This window comes from Carettochelys insculpta, chromosome 1 (assembly GCF_033958435.1).
Source record: "Carettochelys insculpta isolate YL-2023 chromosome 1, ASM3395843v1, whole genome shotgun sequence".
Classification (NCBI taxonomy): domain Eukaryota; kingdom Metazoa; phylum Chordata; order Testudines; family Carettochelyidae; genus Carettochelys; species Carettochelys insculpta.
In genome coordinates, this window is record NC_134137.1 from 27224623 (window position 1) to 27240497 (window position 15875).

The 15875-nt window shown below is 39.4% G+C and overlaps 1 protein-coding gene across 2 annotated transcripts in view; it reads left to right on the forward strand.

Annotated features, from left to right (window-relative positions):
* The window catches only part of TMEM135 (transmembrane protein 135), a 433205-nt gene that overhangs the window by 278859 nt on the left and 138471 nt on the right, over nt 1-15875 (forward strand). The window lies entirely within an intron of this gene.

The window sequence follows — 15875 nt, forward strand, 5'->3', positions numbered from 1 at the left end:
CACAGGGTCTGCAACCAGTTGTCGGCTCTGTGGATCTTATGTTGTTTAGTGCAACTGTGTCTGGGAGGGGCCCTTTAAGGGAGCGGCTTGCTGTTGAGTCTGCCCTGTGACCCTGTCTGCAGCTGTGCCTGGCACCCTTATTTCGATGTGTGCTACTTTGGCGTGTAGACGTTCCCTCGCAGCGCCTATTTCGATGTGGTGCTGCGCAACGTCGATGTTGAACGTCAACGTTGCCAGCCCTGGAGGATGTGTAGACGTTATTCATCGAAATAGCCTATTTCGATGTCGGCTTCACGTGCAGACGTAGCTTAAGAAAGTTATTCATTTCCCCTCTGATTTTCTTTCCAAGTGGCTTCTTTTTCTAAATAAAAGCATCACTCCAAGTTTATTCTTTCAACAGGAATATTAATTTATAACAAAATTTATTTTGATCCTTGAATTTGTGATGTAATATATCAAATACAGTTTTAGAATAATCCAGGAACATTGGAGTTTGTTCCACAAGCTTGCTGTGCACTCCTACAAAAGTTAGTAGAGAAAACCCTTGTGTATGAATATGAGTAAACAAGTACTATGCTTTGTCCTCCCCATTGAACAGAATTAAGCCTCTATCCCATTGTGTTCCTACCCTCTTCCTCTTAGAAGTTAGATTTAAAGAGGGGATGGTATGGGAAAATATATGCCTAAAAAATGTGAGTTTAAGTGTAATCCCTAGCATGCACACACTGTGCTTAGATACACAGTCCCATCCTATGGTCTGATCCAAAGCTCTCCTGAAGTCAGCAGAAAGATTCTCATTGACTTCAATGAGTATTGGATTTGGGCATTATGGCTTAGTCCTGCCACTCTGCAGGACTAACTCCTTAACAGGGAAACAGAGCTCTCTTTAATGAAGAATTGTGTCCCTCTGCCCTGCCTTATCACCGTTTACTTTACACTTACATGTGAAACCCTGTCCACTAGCTTTGTGTGGGATTAATTCTGTCTCATCATCCAATCAGCTCTTCAAAGAAAAACAGATTTCTAGTGGCATATTTTGTGTGTTGTACACCTAAGATGAATGAGTGGCCTTGGTTTTTCTAATTGGCCTGAAAGCATTCAGGTTTAAAGAATTTTGTGGCAGAAACATAGTTATTACCTAAAAGTGGCTCACCGCATTGTGTTTCCTTAGCAGAGTTGTAGAAAGAGGCAAATAAGTTTTATTAAATGGTATTTTCTGTTGATTTCTCCACTGTTTTCCTGTGTTTTACAAAAATGGATGGAAAGTATTTTTCTTATAATTTCTGTGATCCAGATCAATAGTTTTATTATGAAAAGAACAAAACATGACAGCACTAAACAATTTGAATGGTGAAATATAAATATACTTGAAGACCTGGCATTGCTCTGGTCCTATAAGGCAGGGAGCTGCAGCCTTGGGGGGATGCAGGAGTTAGGGCGGGGGGGGATGTGGTGGAGCTTAGGGTACGAGGCTGGGAGTGTGGGGTGCAGGAATCAGGACTGGTGTGAGGAGGGACTCAGGGAGGGGGCTGGAGGATGCACGACACAGAACAGAGCATTGAGTGGGAGCTAAGTGCAGAGTGTGTGGGTGGCCAGAGGATTCTCCTTGGGAGTGGCAGGGGGCATGTTGGCCGACTACTGGCTGTTCCCCAGAGTCGGCCCAGGGTGGTGGGAACCATGGAGCCCAGCTAGTAGCTGATTTCCTGAGGTGGCAGAGCTGCACTGGCCAGCTGATGACTGCTCCCTTGGGCAGTCCAGGGTGCTGTGGGCCAGCGGCTGCTTCCCCGGGCCAGGGCACTTTCTGCACCCCTGTGGTCATTTGTGAGTATAACTGTCCCTGCTGTCACATGCCTCCCTTTCTGTTTGATGAGAAATAATTAGAAAATAAGGTGATAGATAACAGCCAGCATGGATTTGTAAAGAACAAATCATGCCAAACAAATCTGATAACTTTCTTTGACAGGATAACAAGTCTTGTGGATAAGGGAGAAGTGGTGGATGTGGTATACCTAGACTTTAGTATGGCATTTGATATGGTCTCACATGATATTCTTATCAATAAACTGGGCAAATACAACTTTGATGGTGCTACTGTGAGCTGGGTGCATAACTGGCTGGATAACCATTCTGAGAGGGTAGTTATTAATGGCTCACAATCTTTCTGGAAGGGCATAACAACTGGGGCTCCGCAGGGGTCTGTTTGGGATTGGTTCAGTTCAATATCCTCATCAATGATTTAGATATTGGCATAGGGAGTATGGTTGGTAAATTTGCAGATGATACCAAGCTGGGAGGGGGTCAGCTGCTTTTGGAGGATAGGGTCATAGTTCAAAATCATCTGGACAAACTGGAGAAATGGTCTGAAGTAAATAGAGTGAAGTTTGATAAGGACAAATGCAAAGTATTCCACTTAGGAAAGAATAATCAGTTTCAAACACACACAATGGGAATCAACTGTGTAGCAAGGAGTACTGCAGAAAGGGATCTAGGGGTCATAGTAGACCACAAGTTAAATATGAATAAACAGTGTGATGCTGTTGCAAAAAAAAGCAAACATGATTCTGGGATGCAGTGAGAGGAGTGTTATGAGGAAGACACAAGAAGTCATTCTTCTGCTCTACTCTTCACTGATTAGGCCTCAACTGGGCTATGTCTACACTGGCCCCCCCCCTTTCAAAAGGGGGATGTTAATGAGACACTTTGGGATATGCTAATGAGGTGCTGCAATGAATATGCAGTGCCTCATTAGCATAATGGCGGCCGCAGCACTTCGAAAGTGCTGCTTTTGATTGTGTGCAGCTCGTCTACATAGGGTCCTTTTCAAAAGGACGCTGCACGCTTTGAAATCCCCTTATTCTTATACTCAAATGGGAATAAGGAATAGTAATAAGAATATTCTTATAATCAAATAGGAATAAGGGGATTTCGAAGTAGACAAGCTGAAGGAGATTTCGTGTAGACAAGCTGCGCGTGATCAAAAGCAGCACTTTTGAAGTGCCATGGCCACCATTATGTTAATGAGGCAATGCATATTCATTGCAGCACCTCATTAGCATATCCTGAAGTGTCTTATTAGCATCTCCCTTTTGAAAGGGGGGAGGTAGTGTAGACATAGCCTTGGACTATTGTGTCCAGTTTGGGGCACCACATTTCAAGAGGAATATGAAGAAATTGGAGAAGATCCAAAGAAGAGCTACAAGAATGATTAAAGGTCTAGAGATTATTGGCAATGAGGAAAGACTGAAAAAATTGGGTTTGTCTTAGTTTTGAAAAGAGAAGACTGAGAGAGGACATGATAACTGTTTACAAGTACCTAGAAGAGTGTTATAAGGAGGAGGGAGAAAAATTGTTCTTCTTGACCTCTGAGGATAGACAAGAAGCAGTGGGCTTAAACTGCAGCAAAGGAGCTTTAGGTTGGACATTAAGAAACTCCCTAACTGTTAGTGTGGTTAAAGACTGGAATAAATTGTTGAGGGAGGTTGTGAAATCATTGGAGTTATTTAAGAGCAGGTTAGATAGACATCTATCAGGGATGGTGTAGATGGTACTCGGTTCTTCTGTGAGGACAGAAGACTGGACTTGATGACCTCTTGAAAGCCCTTCCAATTCTAATGTTCTATGATTCCTTGCACCTCCCATTGTCTTGGAACAACCTAACCCTGATCTTGCTTTAAGTTATTATAGGAGGAACCTGCATACAAAATTTGGTGGGCCCAGGTCTTAAAGTTTAGGTGGAATTCTTGAACAAACAGGCTCACAGACAGATGGTCAGTCTCACAAACTCTCACAAATGTATAGTAGATGAGCACAGAGTTGTTAGAAAAAAACCCATCATATGATGAACTTTAAACTGACTGTATATGTTGTAATGGTGGAGCATTGTACATTAGTTGCTGTTTCTTGCTGTTTTTAAAATTACCAGAAAGATGATGTAAGGGAAGAGCAATGATAATGTGGTGGTTATTTTTTGATTGTATCACTGTTTTGTGGTTTGTACTGTGTTCTTGTAAGCGTTCAGAAAAGTTTATAGAGGAACTTGTGTGAAAGTGCAATGATTAAGCAAGAATGAAGTGTTTTTTTGGTAATTCTGTTGTCTCTTTTCGTACGCATTAGAAAAAAATGCAGTTAAAATTGGTAAGTGTCTTTTTTTAATACAAATGAAGGATTACTGAAGTGCTTAACTACATATGTTTATATATGGTTAGTGAACCAGAAAAAATCTGAGATTTTTTTTTTTTTTTTTTTCTAATTCTGACAGGTGCTCTCCAATTTGCCTTGATCATGTTCTACATTTGCCAGTTGTGATCGTTTCATTATGATCAAACAACACTGCTTTAACATGAATCTATATAACTGCTTCTTTAATATCACATATTAGTCTTCCTTTTGATCTTATCTGTCTACAGATTGCTTGGGGCTTTTTGGCAGAAAAAGTTCAAGCGTCTTTAACAGCTGCAGTGGTGTAGGTGTACCTAAATTGGCACGTGGCCCAACCAGCAGCTAACAAATTGACTTCATTTTTCTCATGAAGCATGTCAATTTAGAAGCAGTAGTTATATCCCATTGTTTTACAATTTACTTATTTTAAACCTGAAAAGTGACAAAAATGCAGGTTTTTTTGATTGTGACAGTAGTTGATAACAAAATTTGTAATAGTTCAGAAACTGTCATAAAGCACTGTGGATTTAAATTATCAAAATTCTGACAATACAACCAGGTGTTTGTAGATTTATATGTGTCATATAGTAATAGATTTACTACAGACAAAAAGGAAAGTGTTATGTAACTTTCAGTACCACAACAGTTTAATACTGTGTTTCCACCTTAGAATAAAAGGTACGTCACTTGGTGCACACAGTTTGGGATTACTATGTATATGAGTTTGAAGAAAGTGAACTATGGATTTTATCAATAGATAGTTATATTTCTTTACACAAAGACTCAACACTTGCTTTCAATGTAAAATTACTTTTATTATATATTTAAGGCAAACAATAAAGAATGAAGATAAAGTTTGCCTATAAGAGTATAGCTGTGTCTATGTAAAATACTGTGGTAAATCTGAGAAACAAATAGGTGTTAACTCTGCAAACAAAATTCTGAAGAATTAAAGAGAAAATAAAATTAAAAAAAAAGTAATCACTGTTAAAATGAGACATAGCTACCATACAATTAATTAAGAACTTTTGGAAAAATTTTCATAAAAGAATATGCCGCACATCTTTTCAGTAACCAAAATAATAGGTCTGTATTTGGTTCTGAGATGTGCAAACATAACTCGTATTGAAATTATTAAGAATTGCATGTCATTATTTTACGACACTAAAATCTTGACAGCTATCTAAAAGAACATAATGTGAGAACCTGAAAGTCTTCAAAATCTTTTTGATGGTTTGTTTAAGCCCAATATTTTCATCTTAAAGAGTAAGAGAGTAGCTGTCTTTTTATAGATTTTAAGGCTAGAATGGCTCATAAGGGTTATCTAGTATGACTTCCTCTGTAACCCTGACCTCAGAACCTCACTCTTTTTTAAGCATAAAAGTTTTGCTGATATATATAGCATATCTTTTAGAAAGATACCCCGTCTTGACTTAGATTGCAGGTTTTGGAGAATCATACACCAGACTGCGTAAGTTGATAATGAGGCTCAGTAGGTAATTACTTCCTTTGCTAGGAAAAAAAATCCACCCTATTCCTAGCCTGAATTTGCATATCTTCTGCTTACAACCATTGGTATGCCTTTTTTCTTCAATGTTAGAGTTTTCTTCCATGTGTAAGTACATCATACTTGTAAAATGTGATCAAATCACTCTCTTAAGCTTCTCTTGGATAAAATAAATAAATGCTCTGAGGAAGAACCAAAACATACTAGTGCAGTATTTCAGAATGAATCTCAAACACTTGTACAGCATGGGACCCATGCCAAATCCGTTGCTAGCATAAGTGGGCATGGTATAGTTGACCATACAGTCTAACAGTTATTTAGTGTGATTTCATAGCTAGAGTTTGTAGAAGGAATGGTGTAGGACCTACCTACATACAGCAGTAGTATTCAGCACTCATTAGATACAAATTTCAGACTGCTGAACATAGTTATGTACTGTACATGAAACTTGTTTGTACACAATTCAGCTCTCAAATAGCGTTTTCAGCACTATAGTCTGTTTAGTCAAAACCTCTAAACCAACTTTGTACTTTCAAACTGCCATACAATTATATCAAATATTATGTTAAGGTTCTCAGGTATTTTCCTTGTAAGAATTGTAAACCATGTAGACAGTGTACAGTCGCCCTGGTACTCCAGTATTTCACATCTGTTGTATGCTGATGGAAAGGAAATAGTCAGTATAAATCACTTCTTCGCCCTTAAGTAAAAGACAGGCTTGCTGATCTACACATTTATTTCCACCATTTTAAAATTTCTTTTCATAAAAATAATAATATTTGTGATTTATATACATTAACTATATTGTATATTTTATATGCGGCCCAAGACAATTCCTCTTCACTCAGTGCGGCCCAGGCAAGCCAAAAGGTTGGACACCCATAAGGTCATTTCTGTAAATCTCTGAAAGTACACTTGAAGGCTGTTACTGAAATGTTGCAACATAGAAGAATAATAGAAATAATAGAACAATAGTGACAACTGGGAAGGTAAACAGTATATTGATATTAGTGAGTTGCTAAGCGATATACTTAAAATGTTATGTAGTCATATGAGTTACTGTTAAAACTTCTAAATACATTTTTAACTGCCGGCATGGGACATTGCTGAGATCTGGAGGTTGGCTAGCACTGGTGGATCACCATCATTGTTTCATTGCAATCAACAGAGAGATGTCAGGGAAGGTGTTCAGAAACAATGGCCTGTGTAGAAAGCTGCATGCAAGGACTTTATTTCCAAATCAGAAGATTGCAGGAGGGGATGTGGAAATTCCCACAATGATCTTGGGAGACCCAGCATACTCCTTATTCCTGTGGCTTGTGAAGCCTTAGATCAGAAATGTTAAACACTGTTTTTAATGCTGTTAATTTTGAACACCGAAGAGCACTGGTTTTAAGTATTTTTCTGAGTTTCACGTTTCATTCAGTGCCTTGCCCTAGTTTTTGTATCTGTGAACAGGCGTCTTTGCCCTGATGCTTTCATGTACATTTGCTGCTTCTTAGCTCATACTGTAGCATCCCTTCTTTCTCTGCAGCCCCATAAATCCCTCTCAGAAGTGAGGCGTTATTTGGTGGAGACACAGGAGTGCAGCTGACTCAATGGACATAGTGTACCCTACGCGTACTTGAGTGAGAATCTTTTCAATAAAGACTTGAAAAGTTTGGCCAATTCTTTTTTTTTCCCCATACTTTTGTAGAGTGGTAGTTGCCTACCTTCCACTCTAGAAATGACTGCTTCTCAGTAGTGTATGTGCACGTTGGGCCTGATGCAAAGCCTCCGTAAGTCAGAGGAGTGATTCATCTTGACTTCAGTGGGCTCTGGATCAAGATTATAGTTCCTTTACACATTCTGGATTCTTTCCGGGTAAAAGAAACAACTTATATTATTATATACAATACATTGATGTGCAAACACACATGACAGGCCTTCAGTGTCTCATGTAGTTACTTACTGTGCCCAATAAGAAAAAGTGCCAAAGACAATTGGGGCATCCAACCATTCTGACACTGCCTAAATAGCATCCAGTAGACTGCCCCCCAAACACTCAGTCACTTACACTCCCCAACAACCACATAACCCTGCAGACGATTCAGCATCTATTGACCCTAGGACCTGCAGACCTCCAAGCACTCCTACACAACCTTAAACCTATCTACTCCAAACATGGCTGCCCAACTTTCCACAGCTGGATGTCAGAAGTGCCCAATGGTTGCAGCAGGAAGTTGCTGAGTGCTGAACACTTTAAAATGTGGCTGTTTCATTTCAGTGTTGAAATGGGAGCTGAGCTCTTTTGAAATGTCTGGCCTTGATTGTGGGCACTTCTGAAAATCTGCTTTGCTATTCATTGTCAGCAACTTTTTATTCCTTTACAAAATTTAATGTGAAAGAGTAAGTGACTTTCAAAACCTATAAAACATTTCCACATCAAACGTACTTACCTATGATGTAACAGTGTTCTTTCTTTGTAGTTTATGTGCGTATCATTAAAGACACTTAAACAAAAATTTAGTGTAAATGTTAGTTTTAAAAGCAGTGGCACAGGGTATACCCCTCTTTCTACAAACATTTAGACTGTCTTCTTGATTTATCTGTTTCTACCACTGGAACACTTCAATATCTATGTTGCCAAGCCCATTTTGTTAACCCTGTAACATAAATCAAGCATGGATGAAACATACGAGGAAGAAAACTGGGAATAGACTTCGGGCCCACTCACTACTATTTTTCAACCTTAATTAACTCAAAATACAGGATTATAACTTTTATGGATATTGATATTTTTCTCTTTTCAAGATTGCTGTAATTTTTTAAATCTGAATTTCACTTTAATATACAGTAAAAGTCCGATTAGCCAACCCCTGGGTATCCAACACTCACTTTGTCCAACATCTCCTGGGATGGTGTGGGATAAAATGGAATGTTGGATAACTGGTCCCAGATAGATGGCCTAGGGCACAAGCAGCTCATTCCAGGCCCGCCAGGGCTCTGCACTCTAGCTCCATCCCAAGAACAGCAGCAGCTCTGGCCAGGCTCCACATTGTTGTAGCAGCCAAGGCTCCAGACCCTGTGGCTGGTGGCAGCTCCAACCCCAGGACCCAGCTGGGTTCTCCATGCCCCAGGGCCAGCCAGAGCTCCACGCCATGAGTCAGCCGTGGCTGCTGACCCGGGAAGTGGCAGCCCACAGCCTGCACCACAAAGCCTGCCACTGCCCTGGAGAAGGGGCCTAGGTAGTCCTCCCTTTCCCCCCATGACCTCCAACCCAACCCCAGTCGACATTTTAGGTTATCTGACTATCGGTCGGTTCCAATTATGTTGAATAATAGGTGTTTTCCTGAACTTCTTGTTTGTTGTTATTAAGACTGCAGGCTGCAAAATACATATTGCTTGTGTTTCTGTTGCCTACTAAGGCAGGTGATTTTCTGTGTTTTTCTGGCCCAGAAAATTGGCTGAAAATAGAGCTGGAGATTTTTGAAAAGTTGTATTTGTTGAATGAGAGGTACAGTAATCTTTGTCTATTGTCAGCTCATCCTTAGGCTTCTCATGGTGCTGCTGTGGCCATGCATCTCAATCGGAGTGGCTTCGAATGCATAAAAGTAACAAAAATGTACGAAATGAACATCAAGAAGTCATCTAGTCTAGACCCCTGTACTAAAGTAGGAACCAAATATACCTAGATCATCTCAGACAGGTGTTCTTAAAAACCTCCTGTGATGGGGATTTCACATTCCTTGAAACCCTATTCCCATACTATTCTTATAAGCCTTTTTTGTTAATATCTAATGGTAATGGGACTGGCACCTGCCTCTTGTGAACACTGCCTCTGGTTGATGATTTCTTTGGTGGATCTTCAGTGACTCAGCTCTCCAGCTGAGTCAGAGACCCTTTGTGTTGGTGGAACAGGACAAACACTTTTTATTAATTTATTTCACACATATAGAATGGGGAGAGACTGTCTAGAAGTGACTACAGCAGAAAGGGATCTAGGGGGTGTAGTGGACCACGAGCTAAATATGAGTCAACAGTGTGATGCTATTGCAAAAAAAGCAAACATGATTCTGGGGTGCATTAACAGGTGTGTTGTGAACAAGACATGAGAAATCATTCTTCCACTCTACTCTGTGCTGGTTAGACCTCAGCTGGAGTATTGTGTCCAGTTCTGGGCACCACAGTTCAAGAAAGATGTGGAGAAATTAGAGAGGGTCCAGAAAAGAGCGACAAGAATGATTAAAGGTGTAGAGAATGTGACCTATGAAGAAAGGCTGAAAGAATTGGGCTTGTTTAGTTTGGAAAAGAGAAGATTGAGGGGAGACATGATAGCAGTTTTCAGGTATCTAAAAGGGTGTCATAAGGAGGAGGGAGAAAACTTCTTCTTTTTGGCCTCTGAGGATAGAACAAAAGGCAATGGACTTAAACTGCAGCAAGGGTGGTTTAGGTTGGACATTGGGAAAAAGTTCTTAACTGTCAGGGTGGTCAAACAGTGGAATAAATTGCCAAGGGAGGTTGTGGAATCTCCATCGCTGCAGATATTTAAGAACAGGTTGGATAGATGTCTATCAGGGATGGTTTAGACAGTACTTGGTCCTGCCATTGGGGCAGGGGGCTGGACTCGATGGCCTCTTGAGGTCCCTTCCAGTCCTAATATTCTATGATTCTATGATTAATGTAGGTGTGACATTTAGGTTGTCTCTCACTGTGCCTGTTTTTAGATTATAGCAGCCGTCTAAAGGTGAAGTGTTGCATTACAAATGACAGAACCAGTCTTAACAAGTTAAAGCAAACAGGAACCCAATTTTATTGTTGTTCTCACAAAATTAAAAAAGAAATATGATTAACCTTACCGGAGGACTCCTGTCTAATGCTACTTATGTGATGTTTCCATTCTCTTTACTTTATCCCACTTTGGGAGCTCCTTTTATTGTATTTTTGGCCACATCTTAATAGACAAAGTCTTGTCAATCCACTTCTTTTTCCATTTGCAATTTCATAACAGCCCATCTGGCAATTACAGCAGTTTTTGCTTAAAACATTGTTCTTGTGTGCGTTCCATGAGTCTTGCTCCAGGAAATAATCTTACATTTCCTACAGAAAATCTCACAATGGGACACTTTTCAGTTGTTGAATGATTATCTTCATATTTTTTCTCACTTTACCCTCTCATGAGACCCTCATCTCATTGCCCAGTACATTTCCATCAGCCTGGTTTATTAGCTTTATTTTGTCATTGGATTACTTCCCTGTTGTTCATTTGCCTAAGTAGTTTGATCATAGTTACTTAAATCACTTATACTGGGCACAGAAGGAAAATAGGGAAAGTGAATGGTTTTGATGGCAAAGGCATACACAACTTCAGTCAAGAGTAAACCAATACTGTGTTAATTCCTCTTAATCATAATACATCTTAATGAAAAAACAGATAAATTATAGGTCAAAATACTTTTTAAATGGATATTTTGCATGCTTTTATACTGGAGGAAAAATCTTTAAAAATGTTATGGGATTACCTGCTTCACTGCACATACTATGTGCTCTGTTTACAAGAAAAAGACAGTATTTCTAATTGCTCACCCTACAAAATTCAGTCTGGCAGACAATGCATTTGACAGATATGCATGAATATCTGGTTATATGTGTTAATTCTTTATATTTTCGAGAGAATAATAATACAGAAAATACCATAAATATTTTCCTTCTTAGATAATTAAACATCTCATGTTTCTCATTTCCAAGATTGTATGAATGTTCAGTTTTAAATCCACAGAGGGATTTTTTGAGTACTGCATTAGCCTTTTCTTTTTTTATTTAATAGTGACTTAAATTATTAAGGGAACAATTTTTACTGTTTATTTTTTTAGGCTATTATGAGAGCATATTATAGTGTAAAAACATTAATGTCAGGAAGGAAAACTACGTCTGTCTAAACATACAAACTGCAAAATAACAAGAGGGGTAATAAAATATATGGCAGTAATAGGAAATGAAGGATACTTTTTGTACATTCTGTAAAATTTCTCCCTTGGGTTACCTTTTGTTTGAGAGTTTGTCATCTTATTGTAAATATGCCAGTTGCTCATGCATAAAATATTTGTTAATGTTTGCAGCCTTGTATCACTCCGCTTGCAATTATATTAGTGTTGTTTGGTAGCTGCAGATATGTGAACATAGATTTGCTTTTGCTGCTAACTCCTAGGGGAACTGTGTTTTTTTGTTTCAATTTTTTATTGTTTGTTTTTCCTGTCCCTTTCAGTGAGGGATGCCATGTGTTTTGGTCTAATTCCCACATCTTCCTCTTAAAAGCAGTATCCAGAGAGGTGTTTGTTATTTTAAATAATAATCTAAAAATATTTTTCCCCTTCTGGTTTAGAGGTTACTTCAGGCATCTTTGTGTTGGCAGAGCTCATTTTGCCATCCACCACTATTTCCTTGTTTTACCACACAAAATGAAGGAAACTTTCGGGGCTACAATACATTTATATAAAAAAAAAAGAAATCTAACATAGATTTCTAAAGGGCCCCAGCGACTTTGAAATACCCTTATTCCTATCTGCTGTTAGGAATAAGGGGATTTCGAAGTTGCCGGGGTCCTTTCGAAAAGAAGCCCCATTTGGATGAGCTGTGTGGCGATGAGCCGCATCAATTTCGAAGTGCCTTGGCTGCCGGCATTCTAATGAGATGCTGCATATGTGTTCCAGTGCTTCATTAGTAAACTTTGAAATGGCTATTTCAAAGTTTTGGGCTAGTGTAGACATGGCCTATAAGTCTATTACCAGCAAGTTAATGCAAGCTCTTTCTGTAGCATTAGGGGAAGTTTTGTAATGTACATTTTCATATCTACATCAATCTATTTTGGTATATGTATTATAAGTTACTTTGGTAACTGTTGCACAGAAGTAAAACAATCAGAAGAAGGATCCTCATTGTTACTATATTTAAAACGAGTAAGTAAGATATCTGACCTATCAGATTATATCTAGTTTGCATGATAAATTGTGTGTCTGCTTCAGTTACCTAAGTATTTATTATAACACTTCTAGTGAAATAAATGAGTTTTACTTTGATTGCCAACTACTTTACATTAAGGTCTTTGGTAGTTACACTCTTTTACTCTTTTATGCTTATTTCCCAAGATGAGAAGAAGATGAGTAAATAATGAGAGAAATGTTTACTTTATGAAACTGGAAAACTATGAAGATTAGTTTAGAACAGAATATGATGTGGAGGTGACCTAGAAGCAGGTTTTTATAAAGCGGGCTTTACATTTACTTGAAATAATGTCACTAAGAATTTCAGTACATATTGTCAGTGAAATAGTGTATATATACTGAAAATGTTCTCAGATTATTCAGGTGAAAATCAATTTGAATCTAAACTTGTGAGGTATTTCTCGATGATACCTCTGAGCAGAAGTCTCTATCTAACGATATGCTCCCCAGTTGGCTGTTTGTGAACAAACAGGCCTTGTAGCAACATGAGCTGCTGCTAAAACAGAATAATTAACTCTTGCCAGTATGCTGTGATACAACTGTGACAGCATATATGGATGGAAATTCTGTATGTGAGTATGCCATCAGGTAGCAGTGAAAGCGTGCTAAGTGAGGTGCTTTACTCACCAGAAGTGCAAAGTTTATATGTGCATCATTAGTTTCCTTAACTGCAGAAATGCAGTAATTTAGTCCAAAATCTAAGCATGCTTCTGGTTTGAGTAGACTAGTATGAAATCCTCATCATTTCACCACACTGTTTTATAGACAGAATGACTTGAAATGTTGCCTGTATTCTTTATGTAAGAACACAACCAGTTGCAAATAGAGAAGCCTAGTATGTTAGAAGATAGCTTAATACACTACATTTTACAGTGTCTTTACCAGTCTAATTCGTAAGGTCCTCAGCAATGGGGACTGCATAATTATCCTTTTCTAGAGATTAAATGATGTCAGTGTTTCCTGATATTAGTGAATTTTTTCCCTTTTTGAGTTTTATCACATTCTTCTAGTTATACCTCTGTTCATTACCCTAACTTAATATTCTCCTTCTCATGTAGCTCTTTCAACATCTTCTTCCATTTCTTGAACATATTCAGAGTTCCAGGGTGATGATATTTTTCCACAGGGACAACAGGACACACTGGGCTGACTTGAGGGAACTTGCTCATCTCACACTACCCTGCCATGAGTGGGGATGAACCCTCCCTGCCTCCCATGTGAATGGGTAGTGGCCTAAGATTCTCCTCCTGCTCCTTAAGACCTGGGGTTAGCCTGAGCCCCGCTGCTACCTCCCACAATTTCCTTCCCCTCACAGAGTCCTTCCCCCTTGCTCATAGGGCTGATCCTCCAAGCCACTCACCCCTGCCTCCAGGACATGTGGTGCTGGTGGTCTGAGGTCCTCCTGTATTCACCCATGTGCTTGGCTGCCCAAAGACACCCCCCACCACCAACATGCAAGGCAGATCAGCCTGAGATGCTTCCCTTGCCCTCCATCCACTAGAAGGCTAGCATTGCCACTCACCACCTCTCTCACCCCCACACATTCCCCTGTGTCCTGCTAAGGTTCTCAACATACTTTTTTGGCAAAACTGTGCATTTGTCCTGTTAGCTTTTATCGCCTGATGATCGGTTGGCAAGTGCAAACAGAATGAGTGCCCAGTTTTGTCAAAAAAGTCAGGATGGCCAGGACAGTGCCCTACATAGCTCTCTTCTGAAACCCTGCAATTTGTCCATATCTTTTGTAGACTACTGCATCCAAACATAATCTCTCTAAGTTTACTTGTTTTTAAACTGCAGTCATCAGCAGCACATGAGTGCCTCATAAGATGTTTGCAATCCAGGAGAGTCCAGATGTTCCTGGAGTGCAGAGTAATAACACAAAATTTGCACCCACAGGAGGCAGAGGGAACTAAGCCATTTTTATGTCTTCCCAACTGCAGGGACCAGTGAGAGCTCCAGAGTGTTGTAGACAGCCTCTGTGGCTTCCTAAGTTACGGCTTCCTATGGCTGATAGTGCTGCCCAGGTTCTCCACAGCATTGTGTAATGCAGCTCTGTCCTCAGCAGATACCCACCAGCCTGTCCATTCCTTTGACATGCCTCTGGAGTGGGGCTTGTCCTGAATATTGTGCACTGCTTCTGCAACCTTTAAAAGAAAAACAAAATCAAAATATTTGGAAATATGATAATAAATTCATCCGTATGGCCAGTTAGTCTGACATACTAATAAAAGTAATGTTTGTAAGCACTGTGAAATTGAAAAGTGCTACAGTAGCATAGTGAGAGTTTGGAAGCAGGAGCCATGTCACATGGAAAAGGCTGGTGACAATTTTAAATCTCAAATGTTCCCACTAAAGTTTACCACATGATAAAAAGGCTGAATTTAACTATCGTAAAAGGTCAACATTCCTGTCTTCATAGATAGTCTGATAGAAAATTACATATTTCTCCTTCCTGTGCTGACTAGCTTGAAGAGGAGTCTGGGATAATCCTGGCAGAGAAACTAATAGGAACGATAGGCAAAATTAGCACATCACTTGTGAAAAGCCTACTACAATACTTTAATGATAGGCATTCATTTTCTCCCCTCATGTTACCATTTCAGTTTTATTTTGTCTTTCCTAACAAAAGCTTCTAGGCCGCATCTACACTATCAAGTTCTTTCAGAAAATGAGACCCTTTTTTGAAAGAACATATGGAGTGTCCATACACAAAATGTGCGCTGTCAAGCCTAAATCAAAAAAATGTAGCCCTTCTTCTGGAAGCCCTCTTCCTCTACCGGATCAGAGTGCCTTCTTTTGAAAGCTTCTTTTGAAAGAAGACATGTAGATGCTGCACTGGCCCTTTTTTCGGAAAAGCAGTCCTCCTGGTACTGGATTTTTCAATCCCTGGCCTGTTCTTTTGAAAGAGCAAGGGGGTGTTTGGTCTCTCTCTGTCGAAAGAGCGGATTGGTCTTTCAATCTGCTTTTTTGTGTGTGGACGTGCTGTTTCAAAAGATCTTCTAGAAGAGATCTTCAGGAAGATCATCTTTCAAAAGATCCCTGTAGTCCAGATGCGGCCCTAGGGTTTAGATCTACGCTATATTTACATTAGGGTACTTTTAAAAGGGGGAAAGTTGCTTGTAAATGTTTCTAAGATGTGTAAATAATTACACTGCATATACTGAGCTTTGTATTATTTCAAAATGGAAAATATTAAAGATAAAATGATGAAAGTTCCAAATTCCTACTCT